The 19,463-nt window shown below is 36.3% G+C and overlaps 1 protein-coding gene across 1 annotated transcript in view; it reads right to left on the reverse strand.

Annotated features, from left to right (window-relative positions):
- Positions 1-19,463, reverse strand: part of NKAIN3 (sodium/potassium transporting ATPase interacting 3) — a gene marked incomplete at both ends in the record, with an annotated part of 591,729 nt that overhangs the window by 432,297 nt on the left and 139,969 nt on the right. The window lies entirely within an intron of this gene.

Below are 19,463 nucleotides of genomic sequence, written 5' to 3' on the forward strand. Positions count from 1 at the left end.
TAATTTTTAAGATGGATCTATAGATGGAATACTTCTCAAATTTATGACTTTTTTAATCTTTTTTTTAAGATTATTTTATTTATACAAGAACCAGGGTACAAGTCAGAGATGTCGGACGGTGAGAGGATTCACCAGAGACAAAGTGGGGAACAGAAGAGGCAGACTGACCGAAATACACTGCTGAGGGGAGCAACAGGCGAGACAGGAAGAGGTCTGCCACGCCATGTGGGTTGCTCCAAGGCCTGCAGGGATTTAAACGGCACTGCAGAGGCTGTAGACAGCTTCACAGTGCTGCGCTCAACTACCTGCACCACCAGGGAGGCTCTTATGAAACACTTTTAATCATAGATTCCTTTAAATATCCAGGATTCATGCTTTTCCAAAACTTTTTTAAAAACCTAGTCTAAGTTCAGGAGAGTTTACTTTTAGGTAGAGTTTGAAGACTTTATGGAGAGGGAAGACTTGATCATGATGTGATTTCTTTCACTATTTCAGGTGTTGGGACAAAGACCTGGGGTAGAAGAAGTGGTATTTAAAAAAAAAAAAAACTCCTCAAATTATATTTCATTGGTATTATTTAAGAAAAACCCTGGTTCTGTACAGTACATAAGCTGTTCTTCCTGAGTGTATGCAGAACTCTCCTAATACCCAGCAAGACCTCCTCAGGGCTAAAAGCTTATGGTTGCATTTTTAGTTACCATCTACATAATTCCAACTAGGATTTGCTTTTTGATTTCACATTCTCATGCCACATGTTGTTCATTACTTCCCTGATTCACTCCTCTCTCTCTCTCTCTCTCTCTCTCTCTTCACTTGTGACATTTAAGAGTAGACTCCTTGACTGACTCACCCACAGCATCCTGCAAAATAAATCCCACATCTTGCATATCCCAAAAGCATGTTATTATTAATAAAATTGAAATAGAAAAATAAAATGGATACATTCATAATTCCAATGATAGCAGCCAGGTCTAAATTCTGCTTAATTTTGAGAATGCATTCAAATATCTCCTTCTAAAAGACAACTTCTCTGACTTTCTTAAGAAGAACAGATGACATCCTCCCTGGTAGCACAAGGGCTTAAGTCTCAGCACTATCAAGCTACTGGCAGCCATTGCAGCATGAGTTGGATCCGCGGGCAGGGAGCTAACCTACATGGCACAGCAGACCTCTCCTGTCTCACCCACTGCTCCTCTCAGCAGTGTGTTTCAGTAGATATGCTTGTTCTGCTCCCTACTCTGTCTCTGGTGAATCCTCTCACTTTCTGTACCTCTTGTCTGCACCCTTGTTCTTGTATGCATAAATAAATAAAATAAGTCTTAAAAAAAAAAGAACAGATGGATGATGTCACCAAGATGGCAATATGGGAGAGTACTCCTCCTTTGCTTCCGAAAGAGACAGTTAACAATAAACCAGAGAGACAGTACACCAAAACAGTATTGTGCCTCAGGGTCATAATGAAGCACCCTGTACCTCAGAGAACAGTACAGACTGTCCTAGTAGGAACACAGAGGAGACTGAGGCTCCATTAAAAAGGAAGTAGGTAGAAAGAAATACCTAGAGACTGTAGTCCACTCCAGAGATGCAAATGACAAGAAATTTTATGGAGTTGCATACTCTTTGTTGATGTGAAGTCAATATGGATGAGCTTGGGTTCTCCACACAGGTCAGATAAAGAAAGAAACAGAAAGTGTTCTAGACTGCACTCATTTCCACCTCTCAAGAAGATGACAGGCCCACAAACACAAGTCCAACATGGACCTCTTCAGGAGATAATGGTATGATGAAGAAGGATGTATTTGGACATTTTAGTGGTGACCTTCATGTAGTATACATATGTTGATTCTCAATAGTGGACATGAAACTTACAAAATGTTGTAATAGAATATTGCTTCTATTAAATTAAAGTAAGAGTAACCTCTTCTGAGAACACAGGTCTTGCTGAAATCTGTATACCAGAGCCCCAGGATAGTAGCCTGCACTTGATAAATACTCAATAAAAATATGCTGGACAATCGAACAAAAGGCTAAAATTAAAAGACACAAAAGACTGACAGGATATGAAGGGGCTGTTACTAAGTCTTTACTTGAATTCACATTCATTAAAAAAACTGCAAAAGAGAGAAGGTATTGATATTTCCATCAAGGGAATAACTCTAACATCTTAATCCAATTCTATTAGTTAAATTTAATGTCAAATGAAGTTTAAAGTTATCATCCAGAAAATCTGATAAAAGCTTATCATTTTATACATTTTATAAAGGTGTGACAGACATCTAAATTTCCATTTCTTTTTTTAAAATTTTTTTTTAATAGAGGCATGTTTTATTTGTTTGTTTGTTTGTTTTTGTTTATACATGCACTGGGTACAGTCAGAAGCGCGGGAGGGTGAGAGAATTCACCAGAGCCAGAGCGGGGAGCAGAGCAGGCAGAAGGACCCAAGTACACTGCTGAGGGGAGCAGCGGGCGGCAGGAGAGGTCTGCGCGCCATGTGGGACCCTCCTCTGGTGGCCTGGGAGCAGCCGGGGATCGAACCAGCGCTGCTGAGGCCGCGGGCAGCTTCGCAACCCAGCGCTCAACCAGTGTGCCACCGGGGAGGCCCTAAATTTCCATTTCTAAGAGAGATTTTTAAAACTGTTTTGCTGGGAACACAGGGCTTAAGAAAACACTATTATATGCAATTAAGAGACCCAAATCTGTGAAGAATTTTTGCTGTAACTTTCCCGATATTTTTTCTAGTAATTTAAAATATGGATAGATGGTGGTATATTGTCATTTTACTAACATCTGTAACTATTTTGTCTTTGCATTTTAAGACTAACTTTTTACAGCAGTGAAATTGGAGGGAAGGTTTAGAGTTTTCCCCTCATCCCAACACGTACACGGGCTCTTTGTTATCAACATTCCCTACCAGAGTTGTTAAAATTGATGAACCTATGTTTTTCTCCTTTCTTAAGCAAATTTTATGGCATGATCATTCCTATCCTCTACCTCCTTCCAAGAGACTTTCAATAACTTGAGTTCAATTAAACAGTTAGTAGGATTTGATGTTTCTGCTCAGAGATGATACAGCAACTTGTGCTTTGAAATTCAGTAAGAAACAAACTTTAGTGATATTGCATTGCCAATTATCTTGAATGGGCATTATTAAAATGTTACTTGAATAAGAAAGTACCAAAATAAATTACTTTTAAGAAGACCACAGCATTTATCAAAATTTCACAAACATAAATTTCTCTGTCACAGTAATTAATGATTATTCCATTTTGGATTCAGAGGGCAATGAAATTCTCTGAGTAGTTTGTACATTGCCATGTGCCTTGGAATGACAAAGATTCATTTCCCTTCTTTAGAATGTAGCAATTGACTAGAGGAGACATCCGGGCTCACGTGTAATGGATACTGCAGAGCAGATGATCAGATATGAGAACTGCTCAGGGATGAATATGACTGAGATAGTGTGAAATGCATGGTAATCTTCTGAACGACAGGTTACATTCCCAGGGACAAACCAGTTTCCTCTTCTTAGGCTCCTTACTGGATGTGTAGGTTGAGAGATAAGTAAATGTTTGCAGAAAAAATGAAATCTATACTCAAAAATGACTTCACATGGCCCAGGCTAAGAGTGCATCCTTTTCTAATTAGACTCACCTCTACACATTATATATATATATTTACACTATAATACTTCCCATTGACTATTTCCCTTGACAGAGCCCTCCAGAAACATCAAAGGCAGCATGGAAAAGTTGAGATGTGATATTATGACATCAAATCTCATACTAATGTACAGTTTCTCTCACAGATTAACTTGAAGCATAGCCCTTAAGCTACATCAATATCAGAGAAGGGGGCTTCCCTGGTGGCACAAGGGTTTAAGACGCAACCTATGAAGTTATCTGCAGCCTCTGCAGCATGAGTTCAAACCCCACCAGGGAGCTACCCACATGGCACAGCAGACCTCTCCAGACTTGCCCACTGCTCCCCTCAGCAGTGTATTTCAGTCAATCTGCCTGTTCTGTTCCCCACTCTGTCTCTGGTGAATCCTTTTGCCCCCCTACACCTCTGGCCTGGACCCCAGTTCTTGTATGCATAAACAAACAAATCTTTTAAAAAATATCAGAGAGGGTTTTGTGGGTCACAATTCTGAATCATTCTTTGTCTCCTTTCTTCAGTTAGTAGTTCATTAAAATGAGTTTCTAGCTGTAAAAAAATAAATGAATAATTTCTCTATTTCTTACAGTTCTACCAGTGATGAAAGAGCTCTTAGGTTAAGTTTATCCTTGACTGGAAAGGCTGTATTCAGCTAGAAAATTAAATAAAATCATTTCTGCAGGGATTTATAGTCTCTGATGACTTTAGACTCTAGAAGAACCATTATAACAATCTCATTTTCCCTTAATATTTTTACATCAGAGAACTTCTTTGAGCATTTCTATGGATTATTTTGAGTAATTTGGTTCTCTTTTAGGGACAAGCAAATTGAAGAGATGATAAAGAGAAATGATCAAATTAGAAGCTTGTTGAAGATGACCCACATAGATCTCCAACTCTACATTACTTTCCTATTACTTATATAATTTTCTTTTGCTAAAAATGATTCTCACTCATACACTTAAATATATGAAGGGTTGTGTTAATAGGTAACTACATGTCAGTTAAAATTTAATTGGTTGATAGTTCTTTGAGAAAGTTAATTAACTTTTTCCTTCTTATATGCCTTTCTTTCCATTGTTCTTAGAGTATCTCTTAGAGTATTTCAAGCAGATAATTAAGCATTCTCTAAGGCACTTTTACAGTCCTTGTTACCATCGATTGCTAACAAGACCTAGCAGAAAATAAATCACCTTTTTTCAGGTAACCTGAAAACAGAAAAAAAAAAAAAAAACCTTTGTTATTTTAAAATACAAGAAAATCAATAGCTATAGCAATAATGTTTTTCAGATACAAGCTTTGGGTAAGAACAAACATAAAAATATTGTTTGTTTCATTTTGTGATAGTTTAATCTATTTGTTAAAAAGACCACTGTACCTGAAATTATGATTGTTTCCCCACTATTTACCTTTCTGAATCACAACTTAAAATACAATATTGCGTTATTGTTAGTCATATATCTTAGTCAACTTAGCACAAATCAGTTCAGCCAGAACACTAGGCAAGTAAGAGAATATGGTTGATGGAAACAAAATGCTTTTATTATGTTTATTTTGAATACAAATTACATCTAACCAAACAGGTGGAAACATAAGTGGAAAAAAAAATAAGGTGCATCTTATTTTTTTATGTTCTTTGCTAAATAAAATGTCATTTCTTGGATATATTTAGATAATTTGATTCTTGTATATTCAGAACACACACTTTCAAAGAAAACAGCTTGATTAATGGATAGAATTAAAGTAACCCAACCAAAAGTCAGCCTTTTATTCAGATTGCCTTTGGATGTGAAGTTGAAAAATATTTTTTAAAAAAGCTCATCTAATAAAAGGAAAAATAGTTCCAAGTAGCATTATTATAAAATGCAAAGCCATGAACATATTTGCACAATGTTGAATGTTTTATGTCTTTGTCTTTCTAGCACAAATTCTCTCCTAAGTCAAATTGCTTTGCCAATTCTCAGTAAAACAGGTTCATACCACCTACATTCATACCACCTTTGCTCCCTATGTCAGTGAAAGGCATACCTGCCTTTTCAAGGTCTACAGGAATTCTGCCAATCGTTCAACATTTACATGGACTTTCACCCCCTCCATGATGCTTTCTGGCCACCCCATTCAAAATAGAGTCCCTTCTGTTCTAAGGTCACTATCTTTATAAATATTTATACCCCATTTGCTAACATCCCAAAAGGTGGATCTTGCAACTCTATTGAATGTGCTTCCACTGTTGGAAGTTACTTCTATAATAACCCATTTATGACTCTATTCCCATATTTCTAAATTAAAACAATTCATTTAATCCATATTGCTACTTCAGAAAAATAGCTGTTGCCAAATGCAAAGGTCTATTTCCATTTCTTTTAAGGATGTATTAGGAATGGATGCACCCAATATTATCTAATCCTACAGACTCTACTGGACATGATAATGGCACTGACTTGGAATCTCATCACCTTCAGTTCTGCAGTAGTGTGTGCATAAACAGAGGGGGCAGAAGCTACATTCTGAATTCTTCAGAAAAAAGATATGACTCTGGGAGGGAGAACCAATGGCAGGAATCTCCATACACAGAGTTATACCTTGTGAACTGAAAAGTTTACCTATAAGTTATTTCCTTATTAATGGCATTACTAGCTAATATTTATTTCACACCTAATAATTGTCAGTAGCATGATGCATATTACCTCAATTCTTTATAAAATTAGTCATTAAAATGGTAATATCTACACTTGAGATGAGGAAACTGAAGTTGACAGAAAAAAAAGGACTTGCCCCAGCCAGCAAGTAGTGGAAGCAGGGTCTGATTCTACCTGCTAGTCTCAGAGGCTTTTCCCAATTGATCACGTGGTCTTCAGTTCCTCTTTAATTGGTTAAAAAGCAGAGTCTGGTAGAATCCTGAAGAGGTTTAGGACATTTCCAGGCATTTGAGAATATTAGAATATTTTGTTTCCATGTCTCCAAAAATTGGTATATAGGGCCTCCCCTGGTGGCGCAGCGATTGAGCGCTGGGCTGCAAAGCTACCCGCAGCCTCTGCAGCACGGGCGAGGGTCCCACATGGCACGCAGACTTCTGCTGCCCACTGCTCCCCTCGGCAGTGTATTTCATCAGTCTGCCTGTTCTTTCCCCGCTCTGACTCTGGTGAATTCTCTCGCTCTCCCACTCTTCTGACTGTACCCAGTGCTTGTATAAATAAATAAATCTTTAATAAATATATATAAATCTTTATATATATAAATGTATGCTTAATATGTTAAAATTTTGACATATATAAGTGATATCCTTTGCAGGTAACATCAAAGAACTGGGTTTATAGTCTTTCTGGATTAAGAACTGGATCAAATGGCTGATGGGCCAATTTTGATAACAACATTGCCAGTAGCTTTTATCAAACACCTGGGTTTGTAGTGCTTTATACAAGTTTCAAGTTTGGGAACATGCTTATAATCTACAGGTGCCTTCTGAGGATCTATGATGGTATTTATTGCTGATGTTCCCACTTTATCTATAAAGTGGACAAGTTACCTGACATGAAGAAAAGATAATTTTTCTTGCCAAATTCAGCAGCTACTGAGATAGCATATGAATTAATGTGAACAGATTTAATATAGATCAAACAAAACAATAAACAATAAACAAATAAACAAGGAGAACTAACATTAAAACCTATGGAACATCTCAATGAAATATTCACTTAAGGGGCCTCCCTGGTGGCGCAAGTGGTTAAGATGCAGCCTATGGGCAATCCACAGCCACAGCAGCACGAGTTCTATCCCTAGCCAGGGAGCTACCCACATGGCACAGCGAAACTCTCCTGGCTCACCTGCTGCTCCCCTCAGCAGTGTGTTTCAGTCAATCTACCTGTTCTGTTACCCACTCTGTCTCTGGTGAATCCTCTCCCCCCCACACACTTGTAGCCTACACCCCAGTTCTTGTATGCATAAAAATAAATAAATCTTTAAAATAAAAAGAAATATTCACTTATGGCTATCTTACCAAAGCTGTCAATTAATTGCATGTACTTCACTCAACCATATACAAAGAATCCAGGTGAAAGTTTGCAAAAGCGTTGCGGATACACAAACTCTCCCAGGAGCAAACAGCTAACAGAAAATAGGGTATTACAAAGGAAATGTGTTCTTTTTTTTTTTTTAAAGATTTATTTATTTATTTATACAAGCACTGGGTACAGTCAGAAGCGCAGGAAGGAGAGAGAATTTACTAGAGCCAGAGCAGGGAATAGAACAGGCAGACTGATGAAATACACTGCTCAGGGGAGCAGCAGGAGCCGCAGGAGATTTCTGTCGCGCCATGTGGGACCCTCGCGGGTGGCAGCCAGGGATCAAACCGGAGCTGCAGAGGCTGCGGGCAGCTTCTCAACACGGCGCTCAACTACTGCACCATTAGGGGATGCCCAGGAAATGTGTTTTTAAAAGGCAATTCACCAATATGCAAAAACCAACTTTACAGTTAAATGTATCATCACCATGGTGATGGGTACTGGCCACTACTGATTTTTCATAAATACTCCATCAGTTTCCAATTACATTGTTTGACTTGAAAAAGTACATTCCTACTGAAGTTCATATTTTGAAATAATTAGCTTTTATTCTTTTTACTGTAACTTTTCTTCTATTGTGGTAACATTTCCTTACAACACTATGTAATTTGGTGGAATAGGTTCACAACTCTTTAAATGTATGTTACCACACCTCACCGACCTCCAAAGCACCCATAATCCCATAATAATCCCACCATAATCCCTCCCTTTTTCTCCCCCCACCCCCCATTACAAGTTTCATTTTTGCTCTCTCATTTCTAGAGTTTGTTTTGTATGTTCCTTTGTTTTGTTTTTATATATTACAAATATCACTGGAATCAACTGGATATATGTTTTCCAATGTTTACTGTAGGACTATTTACAATAACCAAGTTGTGGAAACAACCTAAGTGCCCAATGATGGATGAAAGGATAATGATGTGTTAGATACACACAATGGAATGCTACTCACCTATAAAAGGACATACCACTGCCATTTGTAACAACCGGAGGGGATTTTGCTTAATAAAATAAGTCAGAAGGAAAAGGAAAATTATTTATTTATTTATTTATATTTTATTAACTTTATGCGTTTTCTTACATTGATGTTTGTTTTTGTACAGTTTGTGACTTCTTCCCTCGGGTGTAGTTCCTACAGTTCTCCCACCACCATAGCCCCCTGATACATCACAGTAGTCCCTTATGCTCCTACTTCCCCTGTCTTGACTCCTCTCCTTTGTCCTCTCCTGCTGTATGCCTCAGATCTATGGTCAGCTTGCAAGATTTATCTTAAAATTACATGTTATCTCATGAATATGTGGAATTACTTTTTAGTTCGGTTTATTTGAAGATGTTAAAACTTTTTAACAAATAATCCAAGATCCAATTTTCCATGAATATCTTTTATCCTCATAAAATTGGATACTGGGTTAATTAAGTCCTTGTGTGTTGCCAATGGTAGATTCACTAATCTCATCATTATCCTTTCTAAATTGACAAGATTTTCATTTTAGATCACAAATACTTGAACAAATGCTAATCTGATAGTTCCAAACTGATCAAATGTACTTGATGATTTCTCATAATAATGTTACTTACCTTTTTGGAGATATGAAAGATTTGACTGTTAGAATTAATCAATCAACATATCCATTAAAGTAAATGGGATGTTAAATACTATTTTCCATTCTGACAAATGCCCTAATTTCTCATAAAATTAAGACATCTGTAGGTATGACTGCAGAGTAAAATGGTAGATATTCAGATATTTTGTGCAGGTAAGACAGATGTGCAATGTTGAGACAGAAGATAATGGAGCACAAAAGCTATTCAAGGAAGTGTTGAACATCACATGAACGCCCAGACTTGTATTTTTTTTTTAAGAAAAAATATTTTTTTTAATAGAGGCATGCTTTATTTATTTGTTTGTTTGTTTGTTTGTTTTGTTTATACATGCACTGGGTACAGTCAGAAGCGTGGGAGGGTGAGAGAATTCACCAGAGCCACAAGGGAAAGCAGGGCAGGCAGAAGGACCGAAGTACACTGCTGAGGGGAGCAGCGGACGGCAGGAGAGGTCTGCGTGCCATGTGGGACCCTCCTCCGGTGGCCGGGGAGCAGCCGGGGAACGAACCGGCGCCGCAGAGGCCGCGGGCGGCTTCGCAACCCAGCGCTCAACCGCTGCGCCACCAGGGAGGCCCAGATTTGTATTTTTGAGGAAAGTCAGAACACTTTCTAAGACACCTAATACATTAATTCATCATTCCTTTTCAAATGGCATTTCAAGCCAAATTAAACTCTCAAATATTTAAAAATTAGTTTTCAATATTAAACTCATCAAGAACAACAACAAAAAAAGATAAGATAGAATGTGTCCCTTTAGTTGACTCCCAGCAAAATCAACAGCACACTTAGAGGAGTCTTTTTAAACTACACATAGCAGTACCTTTATTTAACCACAAAGGCCATGTAATTAAACGCAGTCATTCTTTTTCAAAAAAGTCTCTTAAGCAATGCTGTTCAGTAAACATTTTATGTAAACAGTATGCATTTTAAATTTTCCATTAGCTATCTTAAAAATTTTAAAAAGATGAAATCAATGTTAAAAATGTATTTTATTTAATCCATTATAGGCAAATATCATTTCAACATAAAAATAAAAATTTTATTTTTAATTTTTTTTGTGCTGTCTTAGAAGTCGGTCTGAATTTGATACTCTGAGCTCATATTAACACAGACTAGCAACATTTGAAGTCTCCAATGGCCTCCTGTGAGTAATTTATTATATAACTGCACAGGTCCAGCATAATTCATACCTTCCTGAGAGGTTTTCTTAAAGAACATGAACTTTGAGGAGGGAATCTTCTGCTTTTAGTCCTCAAAACTCAATGTTAGGATGAAGAGAACATGGTTTGTATTCAATGAAGAGGAGACAAGAAACAAAAGCTAGGCAAGCACTCTCACCAAAGAAGTACTCCATAATAAAGTACTCTTCAAAGGTAAATTTATGTGGCTGCATGTCTTCACAAAATAAAAACATGTTGGTATTTTTTTTTAAAGATTTATTTATGCAAGCACTGGGTACAGTCAGAAGCACGGAAGGGTGAGAGAATTCATCAGAGCCAGAGCGGGGAGCAGAACAGGCAGAAGGACCGAAGTACACTGCTGAGAGGAGCAGCGGGCGGCAGGAGAGGTCTGCGCGCCATGTGGGACCCTCGCCCATGGCCGGGGATGGAACCAGCGCTGTCGAGGCTGCCGGCAGTTTCGCAGCCCAGCGCTCAACCGCTGTGCCACCAGGGGAGGCCCAACATGTTGGTATTTATTGAAGAATCAAGGAAATTTTTAGTGTAATGCATGTTAGAAAAAGTTAATGGGGACGGGGCCTCCCCGGTGGCACAGCGGTTGAGCGCTGGGTTGCGAAGCTGCCTGCAGCCTCTGCAGTGCTGGTCAGATCCCCGGGCACCGGCCGAGGGTCCCACATGGTGCGCAGGCCTTCCTGGCGCCCGCTGCTCCCCTCAGCAGTGTACTTTGGTCCTTCTGCCTGCTCTGCTCCCCGCTCTGGCTCTGGTGAATTCTCTCACTCTCCCGCGCTTCTGACTGTACCCTGTGCTTGTATAAATAAATCTTAAAAAAAAAAAGAAAAAGTTAATGGGGAACCAAATTCACCTTTTGGAATTGTTGGAAAGATCATGCTAAATTTAAATTAACATAGATTTGAGGGAATTGGGAGAAAATACAGAAAATTACCACTGAAAAGTAAGCTTTATGTTTATTTCTAGATTAGATAGACTGGATAAGAATGACAGAATGTGGTGAAGCTGAAAATAGTTCTGTGATGTTAAAGCTGTGAAGAATAAGAATATTGATGACTGAAGAGACAAATTCTTGCTTATATGAAAACGAAGGATAGTTTCAAATTTAGACACTATAGAGAAGTGAGGGTGTGTGTGTGCAGAACATGAATATTACATTATATAATTCTGTAGGATATTTTGTATTTTTTAAAAGGAAACACATGCATGCTATTATAGCTAAAAAACTTGAGACTGGGCACAAAAGAATAAATGTTGCATTAGCTGATAAAGCAACATAGAGTGGATTAAGTGAGCATTAAAATAATCAAATTATCCTTCCACAGTTTTCTTTAGAAAGAGGAAATCCAGTTTCTCTATTTTCTAGTCTCTTTATATTTAATTGAAGTCATGTGACTTTTTCTAGCTAACCTACGTAAGTGATTTGAGTCACTTACAGGTAATGTGGCAAAATATCTATGTGTGCTCATATTCTCATCTCAGCATGTTTGGATATGACAGAATCAGAGGTTGGAAGAAACCAGTGTTCTTGATAATTCTTTGGATGACAGTGTCCCTACAAAACCACCCAATCAGTCATAGGTGCAATGGGTTTTGCAGGATTGATGAAGCTTTATCTGGTTAAATCACTGAATTTAGGAGTTCTTATTACAGTTTGCCTACCCTGAATAAAAATTATTCAAATTGTTCTATTTCCATTGTCTTGCACAGTTTATAAAACATAATAAGCAATAAATTTTCCTCTTTAGTGATAGAGATAGCTGTGGTAGAGATAACAGTTAATTGTTTAAGTCAGAAATGAGAAATAGAACTTGATCACAATTTCATTTAGGAAAAGTAGTACCCTACATACTTTGTTGATCTAGAAAAATACAGCCACAAAGTTGTGATCCATGTGCCCTCATTCTCTTTGCACTCACATGGGACATTACTAATCAATTATACACTCTCATTGAAACTGAAAGTTGTCTCAGAATTGTTTTCAACACGGAATTGAGACTGCATTTAAGTTGCAGGAGGAGAGTTTAATATCAAAAGGCACAGTGAGCATGATCCCTTCCTGTTCCATGCATGTTGCTGCCAATGGCATGAGTTTATCTCTTTTGATTGCTAAGTAATATTCCATTGTGTATATATACCACATCTTCTTGATCCAGTCATCTATTTTTGGGCAATTGGGTTGTTCCTATAGCTTACCTATTGCATATAGTGCTGCAATAAAAATAGGGATGCAGGTATTCGAATTAATGTTTTTGTGTCCTTTGGGTAGCTACCTAGGAGTGGAATTGCTCTTTCATATGGAAGCTCCACTTGTAGCAGTTTGAGGAACCTCAACACCAGCATATATTGCACAAAAATGAAGAATGAACATTATTTATTATAAAAATAATTTAAAAAAGGTATAGTGGCTTGACCCTCTCTGCTTAGGACCAGCCAGCTAGAGAACTGCACAGAGAAGGACATAAGAAAAATCCATGTGGTGGTAGAGATTGCACTTCTGGACACCTTGTTAACATTAAGGTTGAGACTGAGAGGATGACTGGATCATTTGCCATGCTTAAGATCCAATATGGTCATCTGAAGAAGTGATAAAGAAAGCTTACCATTTGATGTATATGCCAGTTCTGTGTAATATAACCTTAATCACTGAACTCTGTTGACTAAAAGGCAGATATTATACAAAATCTTATCTTAGCAAAATTTTCTGAAGGATCACACTGTATTTATATTCACTGAAGTACATTTGAAAAGTTACGGTTAGATATTTAAACTGATTTGAAAAATAATCAAATTCCTATATTAGTCCTATTCGTGTAAACTGTATAGATGACTTTTTCTTCTTAAAAATTGGCTGCTTATGTAAACATTTGGCTAATCTTCATTAACATGGTTTTTCAAATTTATTAATCCATTTGGATGGTTTTTTTGGTAGTTGCCGACATTTGCAACCCCTATCCTGTAAAACTTGAATGTTTATTTGTTAAAGTCTAGATAAATCACAAAATTGTATGCCACTTTTGTATCTCCTATATTACTGACTTACTTAAGGTCCTTAGTTTCAGGAAGAAATGTAAAATTTTAAAAAACATTAATTTTTAATTTTGGGTTTCTTTTCCCTAATACTTAAACATTAAAATGTGTAATATGGGGGCCTCCCCGGTGGCGCAGCGGTTGAGCACTGGGTTGCAAAGCTGCCTGCAGCCTCTGTGGCGCCGGTTCGATCCCTGGCTGCTCCCCGGCCACCGGAGGAGGGTCCCGCATGGCATGCAGACCTCTCCTGCCGCCCACCGCTCCCCTCAGCAGTGTACTTCGGTCCTTCTGCCTGCTCTGCTCCCCGCTATGGCTCTGGTGAATTCTCTCACCCTCCCGCGCTTCTGACTGTACCCAGTGCTTGTATAAACAAACAAATAAACAAATAAATAAATAATACATGCCTCTTTAAAAAAAAATAAGTGTAACATGGAAACACTAATTGCATTTTGAAAATGAGTGCCTGAATTTAGGATACAAACTGACTATGCAGTAGGAACCATCCCATCAAGCTGCGTAAAATCAGGTCTGCGAGGCTTAATGTGCCCAATGTCCATTGCTTGATGAATATAATATGTCCAGGACTGGGTCTGTGCATGTCGAGAAAGTATAAGGAAATTATACAAATAAGTAACACATACCCCATAATACCTGCTTCATCTAACAAAGGCTATCCCTCTGCAAACAACAATGGCCTCATGAGATCTTTCCTCCAACTAAATGATGGAGAAGGAAATATGTCTAATGCTGATGTATTATAGTTAATCTCTATACTCTGACTGACACTTTATAGTTCCACCCAAGTTTAGCCTTTAAATTTAGTAAGGGAGGGTAAAACTTTCAGATGACATGTCTGTGTGTTACAAAATTCATCATCTGTCTTATGTGGTCATCTGGAATTGTCCATAATTATAGATATGCATGGGCTTGTAGGAAGTGCCAAAGAGTTTGGCTGGTTAGTCATGGGTCTTAAAGAAACAACTGGAAAACAGAGATAACATCTGAAGGAGTTACTCTATGGTTGGATCTATGGGGATGGGTAACAAATCACTTCAAACTTTGTGTCCCACAGCAGTGCCTTTTGGAAAGTGTCTACAAAGTAGAAGTTTTAAACAACCAGGAAGATTCATCTTATGATTGTCAACCAGCATTTCTTCTTGGTTAACTAGGCTGCTAAAAGGGTATCATAACAGAACAGAAATTTATTGGCAGAAATGAAGGGCATGAATAAATGTAATAACACTGACTTCCTCTCTATAGGACTGATCTAGATTGCAACTGCTGAATTCCTAACTATTCCCCTGCAAAACCTTACAATGTGCTTTCTCTATGACTCACTGTCATATCGTCACCATTAATTAGGAATGTCATATGACCACTTACTGGCAGATAAGCTACATCAGACCCTTACTACTAAGGGCACAAGTAACTCAGCCTTAACCAAAAGTAAGAACTTCTCCAGATTTCTCACCTGGTAGGGCCTCTGGGATCATTTTCCAAAGATACACCTGAACTGTCATTGTGTTATTGCATATAGTAGTGTCTCACTTGAAGGTTCACATTTTCAAGAGAAAGAAGTTCACCAGTCAGGACATGCATATGAGATTTATGCACTCAGTCAATACTGCTTGTTTATAACTTGCTTCCTAACATACCAAGCCATGTGCACCAGCAAAATGAAGGAAGTTTCCATAGTTGACAGATTATAATAGACATGTCCTTGAGGAATATACATAAATACCAACAAATACCTCAATGCAAAACTGAGGTTTAAATCACCAATGACATAATCTACAATAAAAAAAAGAATGGTGTTACAAGAGTAGACTCTAGATACAGTCAATATTAGTTAAATTTGTGATTTTTTAGCACTAATCACATTACAAAATAAAAACATATGTAGTCAAGATATACAGTTCTTCTTATTACATGTATAAAGTTGATAACAACAAAAAGTAGCTTGTTTAATGTTATTGTGATCATATTTTTTAAATCTCTCTATTTCTCTCTTTCTCTCTCTCTCTCTCTCTCACACACACTCAAGTTTGTTTTAGAGCAGCAGTAGGTAATATTTCTAAATTCCAATTCATAGTTAGCTGGGATTAAATGAGCTTAGATAATTACCTAAGACTCAATCCAAATTCTATGAGTTTCCAAGTACCAATACTAGCAATTATACAAGATATATACACTGACTGCTTTGTTGAGTTGAAAAGTTTCTAGGAAAGTGTCCTTTTCAGTCTCAAATTTTCACACTGATAAAATTTACTAGACTTTAATGCTAAAATACTACTTGCCTGTAACTTGTTTCCCAACATCCCATGCTTTTTTATGTTCTTTCTATCTGCAAGCAGATACCACTTCATATATCATAACTAAATACGAACTGCTGGCTAAGGTCTTCAACCAAAAGGAATGATGACAGATTTCATGAAATACAGTGCTTTTTAGCCATGTCCACATCCTGTGAAGGCTTTGTAAGATGAATTGAAGTATTTATAGTACTAAATTGAATCCTGTTTGCTTAAAACAACTAGAAAAGTTGAATCATTATTCATGTTTCTTTCACTGCTCTTGTCAAATCTTCAGTTTCTAACATGGTCTTCAGAATAGCTGTTAATAGTCATTAAGAAGTGATTATACCCTAGAACAGAGCATCATAAAAACACTAAATAACATTTCTCCTCCCACTTCATTCCTCCACTAAATGGCAAAATATCTGAAAACCACATCAAAGCTTCATTTCAATTGTCTTGACAATAAGTTACTATATTTTCTTCATTGATAATACCACTTGCTCTTTTTACACGGTTTGTGGAAAAGCCCATTGAAACAGAAGTAATTTAAAAGCTCAGACTATAGTATAAAATAAGCAAGATATTCCAAACATGGTCTGCATTGAAGTCAGAAATTGTGGGGGAGGAAGGATTAGGAAGAGGAGTGTCTTTATTCATTCTGAATAGTATTAAGTTGACTTAATTTTATAAAAAGTCACAAATCAGAGACATTTATATGCAAATTGAAGTACAAAGGGATACTTTCAAGTTTTTCAATATGTATGTCAGATTTTGGTCTTTGTTGAGCTATACAAAACAAATATATATTATATATATATATACATATGTGTGTATATATATATATGAAAACACGTTTCTACAATATGTAATATTGATGAAAAGAATAGTAATAAACAAAATCATATAAGGTTTTCTGTATACACTTAAAGCAACAAAACTATTTCTAAATTTATTAGAAAGAAACTATTATTAATAATTTATACATTATTATAAATTTCTTATTTTAGTGTTTGGCTAAAGTAAATATACTAAAGTAAGTTATTCCTATATACTCTGGCACATTTTTATTTTATAAAATATACTTTCTTCCTGAAATAACTGCATATTTTATTCATTAAGAAAATAAGCATAACAAAAACTTCTTAAATATTCTTGATTTAAAATGTGTTTTCTCCTTCAATGTATTTAAGTATTTAAAGAAAATCAAGTTTACATAGTTAACTTCAAATTATTGAGCTCTTGCTGACTAAAATTTATTTTAGTATTAAAAAAGTATTAAAATGATGTTTTGTTATTCACTAATCTGTGAACAAATCTGTATTTGAAAAACAGTCATATATTTAAGACTGACAGCTATACCCTCACTCATCATAGCTGAATGACAGAAATATTCTAGAATTCTGGTATAACCAGGAAGGATAGTCACAGAAATTTTAAGTTTTTTTTTAACATTTTAAGAGTTTGTAGGAATAATTTTTATGGGTAAGAATAAGAGGATCATTGAAAACAATTATTAATACATTTGCTAATTTAAACATAGGCCAAAATTTTATCTGGTTTTTAAGAATATATATATATATATGAAATGCACAATGTCCTTTGAATGAAACTATGGATAACTCTTTGATGACTTCCATGGACCTGGTACATATATATTCACCTTGTAAATTGTAAGTGGTATGTACATTTTTAAACTGTAACACAGCCTATCAAAAGTTTTCATTCTTCTTGCCTTGCATTGTCATGAGAAAAACAATGAAAGAATTAAGCAGCCCAACTCCAAACTACACTACAAAGCCAAGTGGCAGTAAATAAAACAACTTGCTACTGAAATGAAAAAAAAAAACACAGATTAATGAAATGAATTAAAATGAAACCATGCACTTATGAACAGTAACTTAGGACAAAAAAGCCAAAAGCTTACAATGAAGATTAGTAATTCATTATCAACATCCTAAGTCAATGCTATTTTCTGAATATAGGTGACCCCCCCATTCATATGTTGAAACCTTAAACTCCAGTTGATGATATTAAGAGATGGGATTTTAGAAGATCCCATCTCATGAATGTAGCCTACATGGATGGAATAAGTGTTCTTAGAAACAGACCCCACAAAGCCCCCTCAACCCTCCCATTGAGTGAGGACACAGAGAGAGAAGTAGCAATCTATGAATTAGGAAACAGACTCTGACCAACCACCAAATGTGCACCTTAATCTTAGATTTCCAATCTCCAGATGTGTGAGAATTAGGTTTCTACTGTATATAAGCTAGTCCAGCTTGTGGTATTTTTGCTGTAGTGGTATGAATGGACTAAGGCAGTCAGTCATTACAGGATCAGCAACGTGGTTAGGAAATTTATGATATAGTGCAATGTATCTTTCAACTAAAGGAAATTAGAACATCTCAAAATGTATTCTAAATGAATTCTAAATTTTTCCCCAAGGGAAAAATGCAGATAGAAAAATGAATTTGTTTATTTTATTTACATGATCACATAAAAATTTGAGAAAAATACAATTCCCCTTTCAGATGTCAATTTAGACACAGGACAGGAATACATACTACTGAGAAGAAAATTTTAAATACTTATGTGCTTCAAATCTGTGTTCGAATCAGTGGAAGGTCATTAAAATATTTTTATACTCTAATAAAAATGATATAAATGCTATCTTAATGTGCATAAATATGATATTAAATATAAAAATTAACATTATACCTTCAGTTCTAAAACCAGGACTAGTGTTTGAGTAAAGTTTACAGTCAGAAATTAGGGAACAATAGCTTTAAAATGTAAAGTAAGACTGATTAAAGTAACCATTTTTTCCTGGTGGGGGTCAGAAGGAAGGGTAAGCTTTAGCTTCTACCTTATAACTTGAGCAACTTGCATTTTAATTGTCCTGTATTTAGAAAATAAATCTTTGTACGCATTTGTATGCATTTCTTAAATTTACATAGTGTCCCATGTAAGAGCTCACACATAGTTCAAATATTACAAAAGATATTAGTTATAGTGAGGGATAGCTTTCTCATTTTATGAAGTTGAAAACATATTCAATAAAATTATTTACATGCCTTAAATATGTAACAAGTTGCCCATATTAAGTCAACAAGCATATACAGAATACCTTGTAGGTACTCAGTCAAAGGCACTGAGGACACAGAATAAGCAGAAGACATACCTTCCCTAAGAAAGACTTTGGAACAATATTTCATTAAACATTTGTAGTGACTAAGATAAATTATCCTGGTTATACTGTAGTAAGGAATATTGATCGAAGAACTTATTGGAGAAAGAAGACTCATATATTCCAACAATTGGATACTGGTTTAAAACAATTTACAGTCAAGTGGTAAGTGGTATGGCATAAATTATTAACTGCTTGTTAGTTAAGAAAAGGAAGGAATTAGTGGGCTTATGTAAGGAAGAAGACTCATCAAACACACTTTAATTTAGACTTTCAATATGAGCAATATTAAGGTAGAGAGAAAAGGGTAGAAATTTTACCTTGGAGAAGAGCACAGAAGAAATAGCATAAAAACAGAGATAAACATGATATGGGGAGGATGAAGCCTGTGCTCTAGAATTTAGATAACAGACAAAAGAGTTGTAATAAGAGTGGGATATATTAT

This window comes from Talpa europaea (assembly GCF_964194135.1).
Source record: "Talpa europaea genome assembly, chromosome: 3".
Lineage (NCBI taxonomy): Eukaryota > Metazoa > Chordata > Mammalia > Eulipotyphla > Talpidae > Talpa > Talpa europaea.